Source organism: Erinaceus europaeus, chromosome 7 (assembly GCF_950295315.1).
Source record: "Erinaceus europaeus chromosome 7, mEriEur2.1, whole genome shotgun sequence".
NCBI classification, from domain to species: domain Eukaryota; kingdom Metazoa; phylum Chordata; class Mammalia; order Eulipotyphla; family Erinaceidae; genus Erinaceus; species Erinaceus europaeus.
Window position 1 is genome coordinate 87,313,970 of NC_080168.1, and position 24,114 is coordinate 87,338,083.

At 38.7% G+C, this 24,114-nt stretch overlaps 2 protein-coding genes across 4 annotated transcripts in view; both read left to right on the forward strand.

Annotated features, from left to right (window-relative positions):
• POSTN (periostin) overlaps positions 1-24,114 on the forward strand; it is a 529,487-nt gene that overhangs the window by 182,124 nt on the left and 323,249 nt on the right. The window lies entirely within an intron of this gene.
• Positions 9,266-24,114, forward strand: part of TRPC4 (transient receptor potential cation channel subfamily C member 4) — a 241,049-nt gene continuing 226,200 nt past the window's right edge. The window contains exon 1 of one of the 3 annotated variants that reach the window (XM_060194907.1): positions 9,266-9,639. The gene's annotated coding sequence lies outside the window, so the exon portion shown is untranslated. Of the gene's footprint in view, positions 9,640-9,973; positions 10,971-24,114 lie in introns of those variants that run through there. The other 2 variants (XM_060194906.1, XM_060194908.1) reach the window with 2 other exon arrangements.

The window sequence follows — 24,114 nt, forward strand, 5'->3', positions numbered from 1 at the left end:
TTAAAACATAAGTAGGATTGGACTAAGCTTCTACCCGGAACTTCTCCCACCAAGTAATCCTCAGAGTCAACTAATTCCCTAAACTTCAAGTCTTTGCTCAAATGTCTCATTATCATCATCATTATTATTGTTATTATTATTATTGTTGCCTCCAGGGTTATTGTTGGGACTCAGTGCCTGCACTAAGAATCCACTGCTCCTAGAAGCCATTTTTCCCATTTTGTTTTCTTTGTTGTTGCTGCTTATAGGACAGAGAACTTAGATGATGCCGCATCCCGACGAATATCTGGTGGGGCGATGTTGCTAAGAACTGGCAGCCATGGAACCGGGGTGGAACGGATGGTTCCAGAAATTATCCTCATGGAGGAATATAATTTGGAATCGATCAAGTGGACATGGGGGCTACGGAACCATACTGGGGCACAGTATTCTGCAGTGGAATAGCATAATGCCAGAGATGATGATCGTAGTGTGGAAGCGCTCGAGCCCCATGAGGAGCTGGCCAGTCTTGCAATGATGTTGTTCCTTGCGCTCACCTTTGCTGCAGTTTTTATGAGATGTTTGTGAAATGACAGAGTGCGATCGAGAGTAATGCCAAGATAGATTGGCTGGGCTTCATGCCGGATTCTCGTACCGCCAAGCTGCACATTAAGCTCACGCGAGGCCAAGGCATGGTGTAGATGGAAAACAGATGATACCGTTTTTGCAGTGCTAGGGATTAGTCACCATTTTTTACAGTAATCAGATATCAGAGACATGTCTTTAGTGAGTGTTTCCTCGAGGATGTCGAACTTTGATGCCTGAGTTGCACAGCAGATGTCATCGGCGTAGATGAACTTCCTTGAAGAAGTCTCTGGGAGGTCATTGATATAAATATTAAATAGTGTAGGAGCCAGAACAGAGCCCTGGGGGAGGCCACTTGAGACAGGTCCCCATCTGCTAGACTTGTCACCCAGATGCACCCGGAATCTTCTGTCTTGGAGAAGAAACGATATAGTGTTGGCCACCCATGGAGGCAGGCATCTTGAGATCTTGAGTAGGAGACCACGGTGCCAGACCGTGTCATAGGCTGCTGTAAGATCAACAAAGACAGCACCCCTCTTTAAATTCTTCTGGAATCCATTTTCAATGTAAGTTGAGAGGGCCAGGGCTTGTTCTCAGGTAGATCTTCCTGGGTGGAAACCAGCTTGGGCGGGTGATAGGAATTTCTCTGTAAGAGGAGAAATATGTGACAGAAGCAGCCTCTCAAGGAGTTTGTAACACACGGAGAGGAGAGAAATTGGTCTATAGCTGGTGGCCAGTGTTGGATCTTTCTTTGGTTTCAAAACCGCTATAATCTTTGCATGACGCCAAATTTTGGGCATAGACTCAGATTCCAAGATGTGGGACAGGAATGAAGCGAGCCACTTCTTTGCCGCGGGACCCAGGTTAAGAATGAATTCTGGGGTGATGTTATCATAGTCAGCAGCTCTTCCTGGTTTAACCCTCTTCAAAGCGTCTTTCAGTTCAGACAGTGTAAAGGGAGAGAGTTTTGGAGATGGACAAGATAACTGGAAGTGGGATGACCACTCATGGGAAATTTCTCTTTTCCAGACTGGGTCAATCTTAGCATGTCCAACTTGAGTTAGGTGACTGGCCACTGAGTTTGGAGATATGGGAGGATGGAAGATGGGAGGGGGTTGGCTACCGGCACCCAGTCTGTGAAGAAGCTTCCAGGCCTTCCTACTTGAGTGGGTGAAGTTCAGACTTTCCGTGAGTTGTTGCCAGCGGGCTTGATGTGCTGCATCCAGGGAGGCAATGAGATGGTCAGCCACATCTGGGTCACCCGACTCGTCATATTGCTTTACTAGTTGCTCACATTCAGCATCAAGACAAGGCGTATAGTTAGTATAGTATAGTTAGTATAGTATAGTTAGTATAGTTCATTTCCCACGTCCATTGGATCGACCTTCTCATGGTGCATCCCGTGAGTACCCATTCATTGGGGAAACTGACGATCCTTCCTAGCTGACTGAATCCACATGGATCCCAGTCACTTTCAAAGCCAGCAACAAGCAGCTCCTGCCAGCTTTCAACCTGACCTGTTGACTGGCTATGGAAGAAGGGCAAACGCTAGAAGAAGAAGAATTTCCCACGTCTATGCTCGACCGGACCTGCCAATATACGCGGATATCTTCACCCACCCTGTCCAATGCTTGACGTCTCGTCACCCAATCTGGTCCCCTACGCCTACACTGAACTTCTCTGTTCCAGTCTCTTGGAAACAGAGTTGGCAGTCAGCTGAGGTAAAGAGCAAACACCTCATCACAGACCCCTGCAAGCGTCAACCCGGCTTTGACCTAGCACGTTATGATTGGGCCCTCCTCAATCGCTATCGAACAGGCCATGGCCGGTGGGTGCGCAGCTATGTTCCATCGCTGGGGAGCCAGAGATGACCCGACCTGCCCCTGCGGCTACAGACAGACTATGACCCACATAGTCAATGACTGCCACCTCTCCAGATTCAAAGGAGGTCTCAAAACTTTACATCAGACTCAACCTGACGCTGTTGACTGGATACGGAAGAAGGGCAAACGCTAGAAGAAGAATAGAACAGAGAGAAGGAAAGAGAGGAGGGGAGGGCAGTGAGGGGGAGAAAAAGATACCTGAAGACCTGCTTCACCTCTTGTGAAGCAACCAGGCAGGTGGGAAGCTGGGCGCTCGAACCGGGATCCTTGAGTGATTTCTTGCCTGGATCCTTGCGCTTCACTCCATGTGCGCTTAACCTGATGCACTACCGCCTGGCCCTCATCTCCATATTATTGAAGGCTGTTTTGATATTGTGTCTAAAATTGCACCTCCAGTATCAGTCTTCCCACACTAGTAATTTAAATATGTACTCATTCTTCTTTTTTTTTTTTAAGATCTTTATTTATTAATGAGAAAGTGGGAGGAGAGAGAAAGAACCAGACATCACTCTGGTACATGTGCTGCCAGGGATTCAACTCAGGACCTCACACTTGAGAGTCCAACACTTTATCCACTGCGTCACCTCCCAGACCACAGTATTCATTATTCTTTTAATCATTATCAAAGAGGGTGTCATTTAATCATTCTCTAATCATTATTAATAGATTTCTTATTTCTGTCTCCCCTAGAGAATAAGTCCTACAAGGGCAAGAGTTTAACTGTTTTTCCTCACAGATGTATACTGAACATTTGCAAATGATCCTTGCAAGTATAGGCTCTGTCCAAACTGTCCATGAAATTAACAACCAAGCACTTTCATAAATGATGAAATCATTAAAAATAATTAGTGAATATGATTGAAAAAGAAGCCCAAAGGAATATTAAAATATAAAAAGGACTCACAAAAATAATTACCATGTAAAGTATATAAGAATCAAATCCGGAAGCTGAGTGGTGGCCATCTGCTTAAGTGCACACATTACCATGCAAAAGTTTCCCACTCCCCACCTATAGAGACTAAAGGTGAAGCAGGTCTGCAGGTGTCTTTCTTTCTCTCTCCCTTTCTATCTTCCCCTCCCCTTTCAGGTTTTTTTTTTTTTTTTTTTGCCTCCATGGTTATTACTGGGGCTTGGTGCCTGCACTACAAATCCACTGCTCCTGGAAGCTATTTTTCCCATTTTGTTGCCCTTGTTGTAGCCCTTGTTGTGGTTGTTATTGTCATTATAGCTGTTGTTGTTGTTGGATAGGACAGAGAGAGGAGGGGAAGACAGAGACAGGGAGAGAAAGATAGACACCTGCAGACCTGCTTTACCACCTGTGAAGCGACTCCCCTGCAGGTGGGGAGCTGGGGGCCCTAACCGGAATCCTTACACCATCCTTGTGCTTTGCACTGCCTGTGCTTAACCCACTGCACTACTGTCTAGCCCCTCCCTCTCAGTTTTTATTGATCCTATTAAATTAAATAAAAAATTTAAAACAAAGGAAAATGGCCACAAGTAGTGTATTCATCATAAAGGTACCAAGCTTCAACTTCAACGATAACCCTGGTGGCAATAAAAAATTAAAAAATTCATTTTGTAGAAATTGTGGATGCATCAGATAAAAACTGTAAGTTTCATCATAAGGACATTTACGGAAATTAAGTATAAGAGAAGTAGAAAATTAAATATTAGAGAACTAGGAATTCCAGAAGAAGAGAGTGAGAAGGTAAGAGGCAGCGGGTATATGTGTGTGTGTGTGTGTGTGTGTGTGTGTGTGTGTGTGTGTGTGTGTGTGTGTGTGTGTGTGTATGTGTAGAGTGGTGGGGGAGACAGAGACCATATTCAATGAAATAATAACTAAAAGAAATGCCAAATTTGGAGAATAGCCAAAGCATACATGTTTGGGAAATTCAAAGAACACCAAAATTTCAGAAACCAAAATGACTTACATAAAGACAAATGGAAATCATCAAAAGTCAAGGACCAAAAAAAAAAGTTATTGCAAGTCACTAAAAAAAGAAAAAAAGTGACATGTGCATCAGCACTGTCAGGCTCTCATCATACGTCTCAGCAGAAATTCTGAAGGTTAGGAGATACTGGAATGGGGTAGTTGAAGTGCTAAATTATAAGCATACTTTATTCTACAACATTATCATTCAAATAAAATGGAGAAATAAGGGTCTTATCAGACAAACAAAGATTGGTGAATGAAGTCTAAGCAACACAAGACCTGCTATAGAAAATTGAGCGGAGTTTCATGAGAAAAAAGTAACAGGAGGACACAAAACTTGACCATGATGACAAACAGTAAAACAGAACCAGAAACACAAACAAAAGTAATAAGACTCAACAATAAATCATGAAAGAAGAGGAAGGAAAGAATAGTTCAATTGACAGTTCCATTGATGTGTTGAGACCAGCATAAAAAAACCACTTTAAATATAGCAAATTGATATAACTATAAAAAATATGAGTAAGAGACTAATAGTAGGAAAAAATGGAAAAAATTGAGTCTCTATGTTAATCCATCCACACAGTAAGTCAGGCTTACTGTGAAGCAAAAGGAAAAAAGAACAACAAAAAAATATGAAACAATCATGAAAAAATAGAATGACAGTAAGTAAGGTACATATAGCAGTAATTACCCTAAATGTGAATGTCTTAACTTACCATAGGTTAAACAAACAAACAACAATAACAAAAAAAAAAAAACAGGATCCATCTACCCTATGAATAAAAGAATGCACATCCTATGTGAATACAAACATAGGTTTGGAGTAAAAGATGAAGCAAGGCATTCCAAGATAGTAACAGCAAGAATAGGGTAGGTACTGCTACTCTCATATATAAAATATACTTTAGTTAACAGGAGAAACAGGACTCTGCCGACTCTGTTTCCATATAAAAAAATCTCTAAAACCAACCTATCAAACTAGAAACACACAAGAGATGTGTATTGTTGGAGCAGGGCCTATAGTCTGAAGATGAGCTGAGGAAAGTTAAAGCTTTTTAGTATGTGGCCTTGGGGGACTATATAATAAAAAAAAAGAATTCAATAAGTACATATTACTATCATCACAATAAGAGTATGTCTAAATGTACAAAACAGGTACTAGCTAATTTCAAGGGATTCATTGAGAACATAAAAATAATAGTAGAGGATGTTAATATAATTTCTGTCTCTATTTTTAATATAATTTTGTCTCTATTTTTTTTAATGAAAAACTGTGGCGTGGAAGTGGTGAAATCAGGCATGTGCAAGGCCTGGGTTTTGAGGGGGGAAAAAGAGGTAAAGAAATAGCTCAACTGGGAGTCAGGTAGTAGCATAGCGGGTTAAGCGCAGGTGGCACAAAGTGAAAGGACTGGCGTAAAGATCCTAGTTCAAGCCCCCAGCTCCCCACCTGCAGGGGAGTCGCTTCACAAGTGGTGAAGCAGGTCTGCAGATGTCTATCTTTCTCCCTCCTCTGTCTTCCCCTCCTCTCTCCATTTCTCTTTGTCCGATCTAACAACGACAACATTGATAACAACAGCAATAAAAACTGCAACAACAATGAAAAACAACAAGGGCAACAAAAGGGAAAATAAAATAATGAAAGAAATAGCTCAACTAGTTGAGTATCTCATATGAAAAGTAAATTATTGAGTTCACCTGGGAGAATACCTGCTTTGCTCTTCATGAAACAGGTTTGAGTCTGACCCTCATCACTGTAGTGAGAGAAGGTTTGGTGTTGTGGTATCTCTCTCCCCCTGTCTCTCTCTAAAATAGTTGGCTTGTAGTGATAAAGCTCCAGTGATGATAAAGAAAAAAAGTAAATGTACAAAACAAATAATAATGGAAAGGAATTGAGGTTACTAATATATTAAAGTTGCTACAAATCATATGGGTGGAAAGAAAACAGTAAATCCTTACAAGTACTGAAAAATATACAAGAAACTCTAAGTTTTTCTAATGAAAGTTTTCCATTAAGTTAGGATGTTTTTTTAAAAAAAATAGGAAGTAAGTAAAACTACAGGAAGAGGGAAAGAAGATTATTGGTAGCCCATATGGATGAAGTCTAGATAAAACAAATACCCTTATAACTCTGAGCTTTAAAATATTTCTGCATTTGGGGAGGTCAGGCGGTAGTGCAGTGGGTTAAGTGCACCTTGGCACGAAGCCCAAGTGCTGGCGTGAGGATCCCGGTTCGAGCCCCTGGCTCCCTACCTGCAGGGGAGTCGCTTCACAGGCAGTGAAGCAGGTCTGCAGGTGTCTATCTTTCTCTCCCCCTCTCTGTCTTCCCCTCCTCTCTCCATTTCTCTCTGTCCTATGCAATGACCACAACAAGAATAAAACAACAGGGGCAACAAAAGGGAAAAAATAGCCTCCATGAGCAATAGATTCGTGGTGCAGGCATCGAGTCCCAGCAATAAATAACCCTGGAGGCAAAAAAAAAGGAAAGATAAAAAATATTTCTGCATTTTAACAAGTGAATCTCTAAAGCATGGTTTTGAGAGCATAATAAGAGATAAAGACAGAAGTGTGTGAACCAAGGCTTTCAACACAATCTGACATAGTAAATACTACTATAAAAACCACGTTGTAAGAGGGCAATAATACTTAAGTGCCTTATAGAACTGTACAGAGGTTCATAAAATGATTGCCTTTTTAAAACCTGGTAACTTGGGGAATATTCATTTAAAAAGGCAATTTAAATGCTGTGTTTATAATATGTTCTATGCAGAAAAAAAAAAATCCCTGGTTGACAACTGAGGATACAACAAGGGATGTGGGGACTGAAAATAGCTCACTTGGATAGTTTGTTGCTCTGCCATGTGTGCATCCTAGGTTCAAGCCTGGTTCCTATGGTGCTGATCTCCTTTGTTCTCTCTCTCTCTCTCTCCCCGTCTCTGCCGACTCTGTTTCCATATAAAAAATCTCTAAAACCAACCTATCAAACTAGAAACACACAAGAGATGTGTATTGTTGGAGCAGGGCCTACAGTCTGAAAATGAGCTGAGGAAAGTTAAAGCTTTTTAGTATGTGGCCTTGGGTGAAAACTCTTGTAAAATGAGGGAAAGTCCTGGTCACCTAAGTGAAAACAAAACAAACAAACAAACAAAAAACATCATGTGGACTTCAAAGACAGTAGGAAACTGTCTCCTAAGTTTGCCTCAGATATGCAAAGGTCATTTTTATATAACTGATAGTGACATTATTGCAAACAAAGTATCCCCAACTCCTTAAATGCAGATAGAATAGCTATCTCTCCAGTGACTTCTGAGATGTAGTAGGTTTGGCAGAAAGCATTTCACACATTAGATATTGTTATATATCAGCTCCTAAGTAGAACAATTTTTAGAAATAAATTGAAAATTGAGTTGCTGAAGCAGGTTTAGGTTATATACTTGGCTATGGATAGGCACTACAGAGAATTGTTTTTCACGATCACTCTTGGGGTCCTCCATCTCTTACTAATTTCAAAACATTCTGAGTACCTTCTCTTTCTAGTAAGCACATCATATTTTCTTGTAGAATTATTTGACTTTAGTGAACTCTATTTTCAGATGAGTATAGACTTGAAGAACTAGAAAACAAGGCCTTTCTTCTATCACTGATGACTATAGTATATACGTTTCATTGTATTGTTTAGGTTTCAAATAATTTCACTGTGATTGTTAATCATTTGTTTAGGTGGCATAAGATTGGTAATCAGTAGTCATATGACTCTTGGAAAATAAGGTTAGAGATCAGTAAAACATTTCCTCCCATGGGAACACAGCCCATTCAGATGCCTATGCTCACAGTTTTTTTCTGCTCTATTATTTATTGTAGATTCAAAGGCACATTCCTTGTTAGAAAAATAACAAGTTGGAAGAAAAGACAAAATGCCTTTTACTGACATGAGGGAGAAGGCATTTACTACAAAGAGCACATTCTAAGAGTATGGTATACTATGCAGACATCAAAACTGCAAAGTTCTTAATCACTAATCAATGGCTATGGACTGTCACTGACCTATTTCTTTTGAATGTGTTTTAAAATGTATTGTGGAAAACATACACAGAATTAGTATATGGGATTATACTAAAGGGTTGTTTTAAAGATATACACTGAGAACAGGTAGAAATTAGTTTATCAGATTGATACACCTCACCTCCATAAATGATAGCTTCATTTTTGTTCTAAGGCATTAAATATTTTAATTCCTGATAATCAAAGGGACATGGGCTGTTTTATGAAAGACTGCAAAAGTACTTACAATTGCATTTTATTAATAGGCATAAGGCACATTGACCAATCATTAAAAAGAACACAATTATAAATTTCATTACTGTATGCATTGATGTATTATTGTATATTTTATATACATTATATTTATATACATATATTATTTGTATATTTTATAGACTTAAAGATCATTTAAAGCTATTCATACAGTATTGTAAAAGGATGAAAGAGATTTAGCAAAAGGAACCCTTCTGTTCTCTGTAGTAGTAGAATCAGAAGAATCAGGTTTGCCTCATTGTAACTCTGTAGGAAAAGGCTTGTCTTAGCGGTAGAGCTTCTAAAAATTTTGAATCAGGGTCAAAAATTGAAATGGATTTATCTGAAGACTATGAGAAGAGGAGTAAACGAAAGAGACAGGGAAATGTACCAAAATAAGGTGAATAATCTAAAAGAAGAAAAGATTATTTTTCTTCCTGTAAATACTTGGGAAACGCAAAAACAAAACAAACAAAAACTAAGCTCATGCAAAGTAGGAAGAAAGAAAGAAAAAGATAATCAAGAAGGAAATTCCTTCATTTCGCTTTCTGGCGTCTGGATGGGGGTGCGTTCTGCCCTGCGCTAGGGAATACGTAGTCCTTGGGAAGAATCTAGTCCTCTGAACAGTTGGTACAGCAGCAATTCGCCAAAGGTGTAGTTACACTTGGCTGGACTCGGAGAAAAAGGCTCATCTGTTGCACAAGCGCTGAACTGCAGCAGGCTCTTTTTTTTTTTTTCCCGTATTTCTCTCTCTCCTTGAGATGCTATCCAGAATAGCAGTTCATCCCAAAGCTTTGGGGAAATAGAAGAAATCAAGCAGAAACCGGAGGCCTCTAGCCAAAATAATCGCCAAGGTTCCGCATGGACACCTCTCTCTTTGGCAAATGGATTCTCCAGTCAGGGGGTAGTGACCAAGCCGGCCTCCGTGACAATTTCCATTACACCGCAACATCACAGATATAGCAAGTAAGTTAAACTTTGCCATGCTCTGTCTTTTCCTCCTCTCTGCTTATAAATCTTGTTTTCGATGTGTGAACACCAGAGATGGACTGATAGGTAACTTTTTATCTTGAAATCTCAGGATGCTGAACCCCCCCATACACACACACACACACACACACACACACACACACACACACACGTGCACATACACACTACACACACATACACACACACACACACACACCACACACACAGGTGTGCATACACACTACACACACACATACGCACACACACATACACCACACATACACACACACACTGGTGCACATTTGGGCTTTTATCGAGTATCTGGAAAGTTACTGATTCCTCTGCCCATTGGAATCAGACCGAGTTGGGTAAGGGTGGGTGGAACGCTTTGCCTCATCATTTATTCATTGCTGACTGTCTCCATTGTTGAAACTATTGGCGAGCCGCATATTTCTGCTCTTGTAGGAGAAGTCTGACACCTTGAGGACAGGAGAGGGGGTGCCGAGACCCAGAGATGCCACAGTGGGAGAAGCTTATATAGTTAGGAGGCGGAGGCTGTGGGGGCTACTTTTTTTTTTTTTTTCTTTCCCAAGTCGGGCGACCTGCTGCATAGGCTCCTTTACACTCCTGGTCTGGAATCCAGTGAAGACTCCCCTCCCCACACCACTCCCCATCCCCCAAGCCTGGAGGTGTGTCTGGCAGGCCTCCAGGACCATAGACTGCTTTCTCGTCATCGACTCGAGTGCGTGGTGGCTGGCTTATGGTGAGCTCTCCTGCCAAACTGACCTCAAGCACTTGGCCCTGGGGAGCTAAGGATAACCAGTAGCAGTGTGTGTGTGTGGGGTGGGGTGGGGTGTAGAGTGGTGCGTGGGACACATCTTCAGCGCTGTCCCTTGAGAGCTGGGTCTGTGTGCACCTGGCATCACCCTCGGAGGATGCGGGGTGCCTTCCACAGTCAGCCGTGGGAAAGCTAACTTTATCCAGAGGGCTGGGTGCAGACGGACCGGGGTAGGCAAGCTTCCCATCCACCACCCCCCCACACACACACCCTCGGGCGCTCACCTCCCTCGGAGGCCGCCCCTCCCCCGGCACCGGCTCGGCTCTGGGCTCCGCGCGCGGAGCATCCTCACTCCGCCCAGTTGGGTGCCAGCTGCGTGGGCTCGGGCTTCGTGCGTGTTCCCGGGAATGCGCCTCAACTTCGCCGCGCCGCAGGCAGCCTCAGCTGGAGCTGGCGGGGCATCCTCGCACCGCACCCCACACGCCGCCGGCTCCTGGGTCTGGAGTTGATCGCCAACCTCTTGTCCACCGCGGTGATTGCAACTTCGCAGGTAAAGAGGCTGTCAACCCCCCACCACACACACACCCTAAGCTCCTGAAGAAATTGGAGCTGCAACCTCGCCTCCTGCCTGGGATATCAGTGAAGTTTCTGGAACTGCCTGGAGCTGGCTCTCAGGAGGCGGACATCCCTGGGGGGGGGGGGGAGGTGGGGTACACAGGGGAGGAGGACAATTCTAAAGGCTCTTGCTGCTCGCTCTCTCTCTTTAAGGCTGGGGGCCGGTTTTTAAAAGCTTTCTGATATTGATTAGGGCTGAGCGGGAGTTTGCGATCACTTCTAAACCTCTACCCCCCCCGCCCCCGCCCCCCGTTTTAAAGCAGGGGAGAGGGCAAAGAGTGAACCCCCAGTGTGACTTATATGGTAAACAAAGCAGCTGCAGCCACGCCACGGTGCTGGAGAGGAAGGCTGTTTTTAGCCTTTTATGCATTGGGGGAAAATGGAGACCGTGGTGACCCGCTAACTGTACAAGGGATCCCCAGGCTTTCTGCTACCTAAGTTTGGGGGCGGGGGGAGGAAAGCAATCAATATCCCATTCCATCGATCATTTGTACTCTGCGTCGTTTTCATTCTCTATCCATCAACCTAAACACCAAGGTCACGTTACTGGCCCGAGGCTAGGGATTCCTAGTTCACTCGGTAACTGAGATTCCAGTTAAATCATTGACTTTTTGCTACCTAGGTATATCACTGAGGTTTACAACACAACTTGTTTCAGCTTTGAAGGCACTGTCTTTTGTGACTTCAGAATACTGAAAGGGCTTGGAAGGTTTGAGAGAGAAGAAAAAAAAAAAAAGCACTTATCTTGTCTGCGCTGAATGCGTTGTACCCACTGGTGTATGTCTGTGTATGTCTGCTCACATGGTTGCTTCAGAAGGCCCTTCATGGTTAAATTCCAAGGCTAGAAAATGCAGCAGGTTGTTTACTGAATAAGCACCACACCAGAGGAGTAGGAGGGGGCAGGAACAAGGTTTGTTTGTTTTATTACAGAGAAATTTGGAGAAGACATAAATTTTGGGAAAAAATTTCAGATCTTATAGAATTTCTGACTCTTTTCTACAATAATACTACATATTGGAAGACGTGTTAGAATAAAAGGTTAATGAGAGGTTTCTATTTTTTTAAGTGAAACTGAATTGACAGTCAGAGGAACAGTAGGGTGTCTATGTTAAAACATTGACACAAATGTGCTCTGACTTGCTACTTAAATTTATTATATGTATTATACCCACTTTTAAGCAGCTGAACAATAGACCAAGAATCATCCCCAACTTAATGTACAGAGATAATTAGTATGTCCTTCAGCTATTAGAATCAAAATTCAGTAAGACTTTGTTAAAGAGACACTATTTATTTATTTAGTTTCTTTATTGGGGGATTAATGTTTTACATTCGACAGTAAATACAATAGTTTGTACATAACATTTCTCAGTTTTCCACATAACAACACAACCCCCACTAGGTCCTCTGTCATCCTTTTGGGATCTATACTCTCCCAACCACCCACCCCAGAATCTTTTACTTTGGTGCAGTGTACCAACTCCAGTTCAGGTTCTACTTGTGTTTTCTCTTCTGATCTTGTTTTTCAACTTCTGTAAAGAGGCACTTTAAATGAGTATTTATGAACTAGTGCAGCATTGATAGAAATTATATGTGATTAATCAAAGTATTTTATACAGCCTCTAGGATCAAAAAGATTAGAAGGGGTAGAAAGAAAGTAAACATACTGTTTATGAATAGGAGATCATAGAACTAGGAATTCTACCAGTAGAACTCTCATCAGAGCTCGACATCTCACTCTGCTAAGCTTGAGGTTATGGAGTGAATGAAACGCTGATAGGTTTATGCCAGGAAAGTTACACACCAAGAGAACACCAACAGGCTAACAAGATTAAGTGCTTTGTAGTCAATGAGTGAATAAATCTTATCTGTAGATAGATACCAAAACTAAGGCATATTAGGAGATTTATAATGGAAAGTTTAAAAAAGTTCTTTTTCTTCTTAGACATGAACTTAAAGAAACACAGACATTCATCAAAGCATAAAATATCTCAACTCCACAGATGGAAGAAACTGGTCTCTAGCAAAACCTTTGACGATGCTTCAGAAAAATCTGTCTCTTGAAAAATATTTTCAGTTTACTTAATGAACCTCAAATGTAGGAGGTGGGATAAGTATCCGTTATTTGGAAGCTTTGCAATTTTATAGTTTTTCTTTTGTTTATTTTTCTGTTGCAGTTATTCCCAGAAGGTCAAGGTCAAAATGCACAGAGAAAACTATGAGAAATTAAGATTCCATATTTTATGGCCATTCTGATTATTAAAATAGTAACAACCAAAATACATTTCCATATAAGATAACTTCAACTAGTTAGTGATTTACATAAATTGAAAATACTTGCCACACTGTATTTTTTTCTGATTAAAAGATTTTAATATCTTGTTCAGTACACATATTTTAAACCTTTAAACTTAAACCTTATGATAAATATAAAGTTTCTGACAAAATATAAAAATAGCTTTTAGGAAGTGCTGATCAGCCCTACTGATTAAAAAATTCTTTCATATATTGTCATGAAATCTCTGTACTACGTGTTTAATTACCAGGATGATCTATGGCAATTCATATCATCAACATATATGTTACATGGCTGAAGGCTGAAACAATATATTATTCCTGTTAATGCCCATATTAACACAAATACAACACATATATTCACCCAGTAGTTAATATTGTGAATATCAGGGTTCAAAGAGATAAAGTACTTTGCAAATAAAGATGGTGTGTATCAGAAATGATAAACAGTAGCTAGGGCAATAGTATGGATTGAGTATTTTCTTATGAAGAGGTTATTATTTGAGAAATGCAGTAAAGAAACTTTCTTTGTCCAAGATCATCACTGTCAAACATTTCATAAGATCAGATCCTAGTGTGCTTGACTAGACAATACTATATTAATAGACTTAATTGGAACCAATAGTATTCACCATTTTCATACCTACCTATGAAAATACTTATGGAAAGCCAAATGCAATAATTTGGTTGTCATTAAATATAAAGTTGAAGAAATATTGGAAAATTCGAATTTTTTGATTTGTCTAATTTATGTTTCACCTACAACCAGTACATATTAAAACCAATTAATTCAAGCTGTCTTCACTGGACATTTCCTTAAATCTCATTATGATGAGAAATGTTTTATAACTTTTTTTATTGTCTGATGTTTTCTGTTTTCAATCCTTGAAGATATGCTGAAGCCAAAATATCTTAAGAGATCTGAAAATATTTTTGCCCAGAGATATAATAGCATGGCTATATTATTTTTATATATATATTTACTTATTTTCCCTTTTGTTGCCCTTGTTTTTCATTGTTGTTGCAGTTATTGTTGTTGTTATTGATGTTGTTATTGTTAGATAGGACAGAGAAATGAAGAGAGGAGGGGAAGACAGAGAGGGGGAGAGAAAGACACCTGCAGACCTGCTTTACCACCTGTGAAGCAACTCCCCTGCAGGTGGGGAGCAGGGGGGGGAGGGAGGGGAGGCTTGAACTGGGATCCTTATGCTGGTTCTTGCGCTTTGCGCCACCTGTGCTTAACCCACTGTGCTACTGCCCGACTCCTGCTATATCACTTTATTTAGCATAAATACAGGCCTGGATTCTAAGGACGTTAACACTGTCAAAATAACTATGATGAGAACCTCCATTTAAGAAAAATTGACAGACATTAAAGTTTTAAAACAAGCTATACATTTGGGATATTAACAATGAAAGGCATAGGCATCGAAAATTATTAATTTAGAGTCAAATTTTCCATAAGCAAGTTAATCAGTAAATGAGATGGTCTATTTGAAGTTTTTAAATTGTCGGTGATCCCTTTGCAAGGTTATATCAGTTAAATAGGACATGAAAGAGAACCAGTAGAGCATTTACTGTGCTCTTTCTAACTAAATTATAAATGATATCGTATTTATATTATTACATATTTTGTCTCTGAAAAAGTATTAACTTTGAATTACTGCTGTGTCATAGAGGGAAATATTTTAGTGAGTCAACAGATGACACATGGGTACATAAAATTTGAGATGTTAATTAAGACATTAATTTAAAAAATATGCCTTGGTAGCTTTAGTGATCTAGCACAGAGCATTCTTTTTGAGAATTGGCATGTGAAACTAAATGAGTCATATATACATTCATTATACTCTGATGTAGTTTGACATTAGTTATTTAGATATGTTGAACAAATCACCAAAAGTAATTTTCTTGAACAAATACCACCACAGGTTACTATTTACTTAAAATAGAAAAACCAGAAACTATTATGAGAAAAGTAAGTTAGGACAGAAAAAAGGGTCTAGCTAATGTTTATAGGTACTAACTCTATGCTAGAAGTTAAAAAAGACATTTTTCCATATTTATTTTTCATATCTCCTTTAAAATTGAAATAGTAATATCACCTTTTAAAGAAATTAAAAGACTTAAATTAAAAAAAAAATTCACAGAGCTGCTGCATGAAGAATCAGGATTTGTCTTCTGCTTGATTCTAAAACCAGTATTCTTTTTATTTAATTACTGTATTACTGTGGCTTCTCAAAAACAATTAGAATTCATGAATGATATTCTTAAGCTTGTTACTATATATATATATATATATATATCTTTAATTTTTCAAATATAGGGCACTGGATGGTAGAGTACACAACTTAAAATGCACAAGGATCCAGGTTCAAGTTCCTGATTCTGATCTGTAGGGGAGAAGCTTCACAAGTGGTAAAGCAGTGCTTTTCTGTCTCTCTCCCGCTATGTTCCCTGTCTCCCTCTCAATATATCTGTCTGTCTCTATCCAATAAATAATATAAAATTAAATAAAGTAAAATAAAATAATTTCTCTTTCAAATGTTGTAATATTGGGGTATAAACAATGGTTATGGTGAACCTCGTTTAGCACACATGTTACAATGCACAAAGATCTAAGTTTGAGCCCCTGGTCCCCACTTATATGGGAAAGCTTCACAAGTGGTGAAGCAGTGTTGCAGGTGTCTCTCACCCTCTCTATCACCCCCTTCCCTCTCGATTTCTGGCTGTTTCTATCCAATAAATAAAGATAATAATTAAAAAAACAAAAATCCCTATTACAATAGAAAGAATATGAAATAATACTCTACTAAAGTCTCATCCTTTTTGAAGTTGAATAGGGGGTAAGTAGGTTGCTCAGAATTAAATTTTTTTATTATAGAATTTAAATTAATATACTATACATAGAAATTATAAACAGTATTTTATAGACAATATTCATGATTATGAATTTTTCTTCAAATAGTCAAATAATTATAATTCCTGTAATCTGATGCAAAACAGGTTTAATTACATATATAATGTGTTTTATATAATCTTATAAATTTCTAAACTTTGTAGAAAGGGGTTATCATTTCTGAACATGTGTAAGCTATTGATGAAGTATCTTCTTCATTTTAAAAAGCAGACATGTTTGGACTTGTTAGGTTTATATTCCATCTTATCATCGTTACATAAATTTTTCGGCAAATGGTTCTGTATTCATTCTACTTATAGTTTTAATTGCCTACTTCTTTCTTAATGTCCCTTGGTATTTAATGAGAGAAGCTCTCATTCTTACCTCCCAAAAGACATCTATCAACTTGTAGCATATTGTAACAAATTTGCAATTATTATTATTATTTTTTATTGTTGTAGTTATTATTGTTATTGTCGTTGTTGGATAGGACAGAGAGAAATGGAGAGAGGAGGGGAAGACAGAGAGGAGGAGAGAAAGATAGACACCTGCAGACCAGCTTCACCGCCTGTGAAGCGACTCCCCTGCAGGTGGGGAGCTGGGGTTCGAAGCGGGATCCTTATGCCGGTCCTTGTGCTTTGCGCCACCTGCGCTTAATCCGCTGCGCTACAGCCCGACTCCCTGCAATTATTTTTTTAAGGTACTGCTGCATTAAAAAAAGAAGTATTGATGTTCAAAATCCCATTGATGTTGAAGCTGAAGCTATAGTATATTTGGATATATATGTAATACCTTGATAAGAATTAGCACTAAAGTGATAACCTGTCAGATGATATGTATTGGTATGATATGTAAGAGAATAACTGGATGAATGCCACATAAGTAAGTTATTTATCTTTGCAGTGTGGGGCGGGGGCGGGGGAGACAGACTTTCCTCTAAATAAAGTAACTTTGACCCTAATGGCTTCTGTCAAAATGTTCTCCAGGCACTAGAATCTAGCTTAATATTCCTGTTTTGGAAAGTTTTCTTCTTGACTCCAGGTGTCAGTATAAATACAAGCAAAAGCCTTGTTATATTCTGCCTTGCAGGTGGGTCTGTCTCCTGAGCTCAACAGTAACTTTAACTTCTTTAAGAAACCCAGAAGAGTCTCAAAACCATGCGAGTTACTGTTTTGTATAAAGATGGAGGCAAAGAGGGAGAAGGAAAGGGAGAGTGGAGGAGGGAGAGCAAGATGAAGGAGAGGAAGTAAGGGAGGGGGAAGGAGAGAGGGGCAAGGGAAACAGAGAGAGGGAGAGATAATGGATACATTACAGTACTGAAAATTTTTTCAATGCCATGGAGGCCAGGCTTGAACCTGTGTCATGCACATGGCAAAGTAGTGTACTAACCTTCAGGTATTTCACCAGCCTGAACATGAGTTGTTTTTTTTTTTAAATATTTTATTTATTTATAAGAAAGGTAGGAGGAGAGAGAAAGAACTAGACATCACTCTGGCACATGTGCTGCCAGGGGATCGAACTCAGGACCTCATGCTTGAGAGTCCAAAGCTTTACCACTGTGCCACCTCCTGGACCACACATAATAGTTTTTAACTAAAGTATATTGACATAAATATTTAGCTTCTGTAACTGAGCATAATTAATTACTTCATAATAATACAGTTGGCTGAATTTTGAGTGTATGTATTTCTATAACTAAAGCAGCTGTAATAATATTGAGTTCCACATTATTTTCTATAATTCAAAGTAATTCTGACGGTGTTGCTTAGTGACTATAACTTCAATCAGCTACTTAATTGTATATTAGTTTTTATACATTTTGTATGACTGATTATTAATGCATTTTAGTGGTGCTATGCTGGAATTATTATTTTTTTAAAGTTTATTTGTTTTTCTTTAGAGAGACAGACTAGAGCACTGCTCAGCTCTGGTAAAAGATGGCTATTGGGAACTGAACCTGGGGGCCTTTAGAACTTGAAAGATCAGTGATTTTCCCCAGCCCTTCTAGCATTTTTAAGGGAGAGTTTTGTCCCACTGTGTACTTAGAGTTGAAAGGAAAGATAGTAAAATTTCTCGGAAAACTCATTGAGAAGCCAGAGATTTCTTTTGAGTAATTATATTTGAGAAATTTGAGAATCTGTGCTATGACTAAAGCGGCATTTAGGCGTCTCTCTTTCACTTTTTTTTTTTTTTTTTTTTTTTTTTACTAGAGCACTGCTCTGCTCTGCTCTGGCTTATGGTGGTGCAGGGTATTGAACCTGGGACTTTGGAGCCTCAGGCACAAATGTCTCCTTGCATAACCATTATGCTATCTACCTCTGCCCATCTCTTTCACTTTCTATCCCATAAAAGAATAATAATTTAGGTGATGTTGTAAGAAATACAAATACAGGAAGCTGGACAGTGGTGCATCTGGCAAAGTACACAAACTCTTGGACGTGATTTCAAGTCTCCAATCCCCATCTACAGAAGTGGTGCTTCACTAGTGGTGAAGCAGTGCTTCAGTATCTTTTTCTTGTTCCCTCTTTATCTCCCCCCTCCATCTCGATTTCTCTATTTGGCTACCCAACATAAATAAAATAAGAATATCAAAAAGAAGTTTCATAACTAAAAAAAAAAAAAATCAATTACATACTCCTTGCATCAAATTACTGTTTGCTATGCAAGTAGGAATGTTTTCCAACTATAAATGCATGTGACATTTACAATATTATCGATACTATTAAATATGGTGTTTTTGTTTTTTCAAATTCTTGATGCCTTGATGATGAATGTCCACCACTTGTTGCTCAGTCCCCCTTAGCACCAACAAACTAAACTTTTTAAAAAATATAATTATTTATTTATTTTCCCTTTTGTTGTCCTTGATGCTTTATTGTAGTTGTTGTTATTGATGTCATCACTGTTGGATAGGACAGAGAGAAATGGAGAGAGGAGGAGAGAAAGACAGACACCTGCAGACCTGCTTCACTGCTTGTGAAGCGACTCCCCTGCAGGTGAGGAGTCGGGCTCTCAAACCGAGATCCTTATGCTGGTTCTAGGGCTTTGTGCCATGTGCACTTAACCAGCTGTGCTACCAGTCGACTCCCCAACAAAATAAACTTAAGAGAAGGAGCTCCTTTTAGAGTTAGAAACTTGGACCCTAGTCACTCTGGTCCATTATGTTGGGACATAAAAGACTCTGAGTCAAGATATTCTGGGAGAAAGGTGGATCCATTTTGGAGTCCCATAGGTACTCTAAGTATCCACTGTAAGTATGTTAGTTACTTAGCTGCTGAGACTGCTCTGAAGACCTAGAAATAGGCCATCGTTCTAATGGTCTTAAATATTGGGAACAAAAAAAAAAATGTACTTTACTCTGTTTGAAAATAGTTTTAGATCCCTCCCCCTTTAAAATCTTTTTTTTATTAATGGATAGAAACAGAGAAATTGAGAGGGGATGGGGAAGTAGAGAGGGAGAGAGAGACGGACAGACATTTGCAGTTCTGTTTCACCACTTGTGAAGCTTTCCCCCTGCAGGTGGGGGGCCAGGGGCTTGAACTTGGGACCTTGTGTACTTAATGTGTGCCCTTAACCAGTTGTGCCACTGCTCAGCCCTGAAAACAGTTTTGGTACCTACATGGCTGGGTCAACCTACTCTTTGTCAAAACATTTGCTTTCTGAGAGAAGTCATGAGAAATAATAAAGGTGCTAGCCTCTGAGATCCTCTGTACTTTAAGAGCAAGAAATAGTTTCAAAGAACACTAAGGTTGAGGAGTTTATTGTCTTGTAGTATATTAAATAACATTGCACAAAAAAATAGATATCTCCTTTGTGCAGTATAAAAAGAAATTATTGGCAGACTTATTTGCTTATCTGGTTCATTTTAACCTCACAGCTTAACATTTTGATTTGTAATGTGCAAGCTACTTAGAGAGGCTGAACCACATATTTTCATTTAGCACTCCAGCACTTTCCTGGGACATAGTGAACCACCAAATGTTTTTGCCCTTTCATGAATAAGAGGAGCTTTAATGAAAGAAAAAAAAAAGAAAACATTTCATTATAATAGTACTTATGGTAAATAATTTTCCCATCATGTAAAATACCAGTAGCTTAGCCACAAAGAATAAAAACTACTTGTACTCTGTTGTAATTAGCAGTGGGCCACTAAAGCCAGAACTTCAGACAAAACTTTCAAATAAACTTAAGTACGTTCTTGCCACTTAATATTATTGCTGCAGTCATAAGCCAGTGCCAAGCAGTGCTCTGGTAAAATAAGTAAACGAGTAGATGAAATACTGGGTAAGATTTTAGATCAATATTTGATGATGATAATTGGGGACAAAGATATTTTAGATGATTGTTCTACAAAGCAAAATTAGAGGCAAAAGACAACCTGAATGAGAAGTAACTACAGCATTTGATATAATCCATGTTGTATAAGCAAGATTTTCTTGAAAAAAAAACTTTGATTTATTTCCGTTTATTTAAAGCAAGATATTTCAAAGCTGAGCTACATTCTTACCATGCTGTTGGCCTTAAGTGAAAATAAGGTTGTCCAATATAAAAAAAATATAAAAGTAACGTGTGTCAAATTACTTAGTAGGATGAACTAGTGCCCCAACTACTTAGAAAACCCATCATAATTAATTTCAAGATCTGCCAGAATTTATTTTGATTATTGTAATCATAACAAAATTAATATAGAAGCCCACCAAAGACAGTGACTGCTCCAAGGATTTCACATTATCTCTGGTTCCTTTTCACAACATCATTCAGTAATGTTTACTGCTTGTTCTCTGCAATGCTCATTTTAATTCATGTAGCAAGCACTTTCAGTTCCTTTTCCTAAAATGCTCGGTACTACTTTGGAATTTATTTATTTATTTATTTATTTATTTTTTTGCTAGAGTCAGAGAGATAGCTTGGTTTGTACAGTGCCTGCTTTACCATGAGCATGGCCCAGGCTTGAGTCTCAGCACTGCTTGAACCTGGTATCAGATGTTTGGTGTTTCTCCTTTTCTGGTTTTCTCTCTATATCTGAATGAAAAAGAAGTTGTAAATGTTGAAATCAAGCATACATGAGACCTCACAAAATTGTCGATTTTTTTGAAATACAATTAAGACCAGATAATAAATATACTCCTGTGAATATCTGATACCTTTAGCCCTTATTTCTTACACTAAACCAGGTTGAAATTAGTCTGAAGGAAAGTATATTTAATCTTCAAAAGTAAAGTTTTTCTATATACTAACATACAGACATGAGGGGTGGACTGAAGTAACTAGATTTCACCTTTTATTTCTTGTCAAGAACACTTGTGTAAATCTGTTTTTGTTTTCTTTTTCATTTTTCTAGTCGCACATACCATCTCTGACGTTTTCAGATACCCTCTCCTCATGTCAAGCCCCTGCCTATGTCAGGGGAGAAGAAATCTCTTTAGCATGTCACTCTGAATGAGATATTGCCAATGGCTTTTCTCAAATGTTGTATATTTTCCCAGTGGAGCTATTTCCCTGGCTACAATTATTTCATACTTTGAAAACTGTTTAAATTTTTTTTACCTCCCTTTTAAAGCTATTTCCACTAGTTTGAGGATTCCAGTATGAAAATATTGTCTTTCAGATAACTCAGTTGATTTTTTTCCCCCATTTGGTTACTTAGAGAGGGAAAGGAAGGAGAGAAAAAGAGAGAGAGACTCACACACATGCACACACAAGTGACTCAGCACCACTCTACCATTCAAAGAACTTTCCCCCTCTTCCTGTGTCATTCAAGGTGCTCCTATGGTGGCTCAGGACTCAACCCCGAGGGCTTCCCCTACAGTAAGGTGCAGAGTCTGCTGAGTGAGGTATCCTGACTTTTGACTTCCATCATTTCTTTTCTTTTTCTTTTTTTTTTTTATTTATTTCTTTATTGGGGAATTAATGTTTTACATTCAACAGTAAATACAATAGTTTGTACATGCATAACATTCCCCAGTTTCCCATTTAACAATACAACCCCACTATGTCATTTATCGTCCTTCATGAACCTGTATTCTCCCCACACACCCACCCCAGAGTCTTTTACTTGGGTGCAATATGCCAACATTTCTATTGAGAAGTGAACCGTAAATCTTGACTGTTGCTCCTTTGGGGGTGATATATATATATATATATATTTTAAAGTTATATTTATTTATTTATTGGACAGGTACAGCCAGAAATTGAGAGGGAAGGAGGTAATAGAGAGAGACAGAGAGACACCTGGAACATTGCTCCACTACTTGCTAAGTTTTCCCCCTGAAGGTGGGGGCCAGGGACTTGAAGCCAGGTCCTTCTTCTTCTAGCATTTGCCAAGCCAGGTTCTTATGCATTGTATGTAATATGTGCACTCAACCAGATACTCCGCATCTGAAGTTCTTTATGTTTGATGTCTTTAAACCTTTCTTGTTCTCTAGTTTTCAGATTAATTGATAGATGCTTTTGGGACTGCATTTTGAAAGTTTTTCTTTTTGTTTAATTTTTTAAGAATGAATTTGGATATGAGAGATAACAGCTTCTATGATATTTATTAATTGAATCTCAGAATCCTGTCTTTTCTCTTTTTATTGTTGTAGTTATTATTGTTGTAATTGATGTTGTCGTTGTTGGCTAGGACAGAGAGAAATGGAGAGAGGAGAGGAAGACAGAGAGAGGGAGAAAAAGGTAGACACCTGCAGACCTGCTTCACCGCCTGTGAAGTGATTCCTGTGCAGGTAGGGAGCTGGGGGCTTGAACCGAGATCCATATGCTGGTCCTTGCGCTTTGTGCCACCTGCACTTAACCTGCTGCGCTACCGCTTGACTCCCAGCTATATCATTTTATTTACCATAAATACAGGCCTGGATTCTAAGGATGTTAACACTGTCAAAATAACTATGACGAGAACCTCCATTTAGAATTCATTTGTTATGCATGGAGTTAGAGACTTGTTCAGTTTCATTCTTTAACAAGTGACTGTCCAGTTTTCCCAGCCTCACTTGCTAAAGGAACTACCCTTTCTTCATTGATTGGTCTTGAATAATAATCAATTTATGAATTGTCATAAATTAAATGTTTATAAGTGTTTTTGTTTCTGGCCTTCAGTTCTATTTCATTATCGTTTTGTCTATTTTCATTCCCACTGCACAAAGTTTCCAACACTCTCATTTTGCAGTGTAGTGAAGCCAGTAAATAGGACACCTCTGTTTTTCTTTTTCTTTCTCAGGATTGCCCCATGTGAGGACTTTTATTATTGCATATAAATCTTAGTACTTTTCATCTATTTTCTTAAAAATATCATTGGACTTTTGATTGAGATTTTATTAAATCTGTTGCTTTTGGTAAAACGAACATTTTAGACATATATTTCTTTATTCTATTTTGGTTTCCTACCTTTGAAAATCTTTTCTATCTTTTAATCTCCAGTTCAAAAGTAACCTTTTCTGTTACTGTTTCAGATGTATCATTTTGCTTATGATTTTCTTTTCTTTTTCTTTTTTTTTTGTGTGTATATTTTTTGACTTTTGTTCTGTAATTTACCAAGCCCTAATGCTTGCTAAGTTTTAGCCATTGTGATAATATTAATCTTCTTCATCCATCTACACAGAAAAAATTTTCATCTCTTAAGGTTTAACTTGGTGATTTCTAAGTGTCTTGCAGTTTTTATTATACAGGTTTTTCACTGTCCTTGTTAACTTTATTCATTTTTGTTTGTTATTTGGAACATAATTATACACAGAGTTGCTTTATAAATTTCTTCTTTTTGTTATTTGTGTGTAGAAATGTGATTATTTTTGTAGCCAACTCCTTTACTATATTCACTAATTATTGTTTTTCTAAAAGAGTTTTATTTTTTTATTTATGAGGGGTAAGAGAGGAAGAGAATATAAAAGCAAAC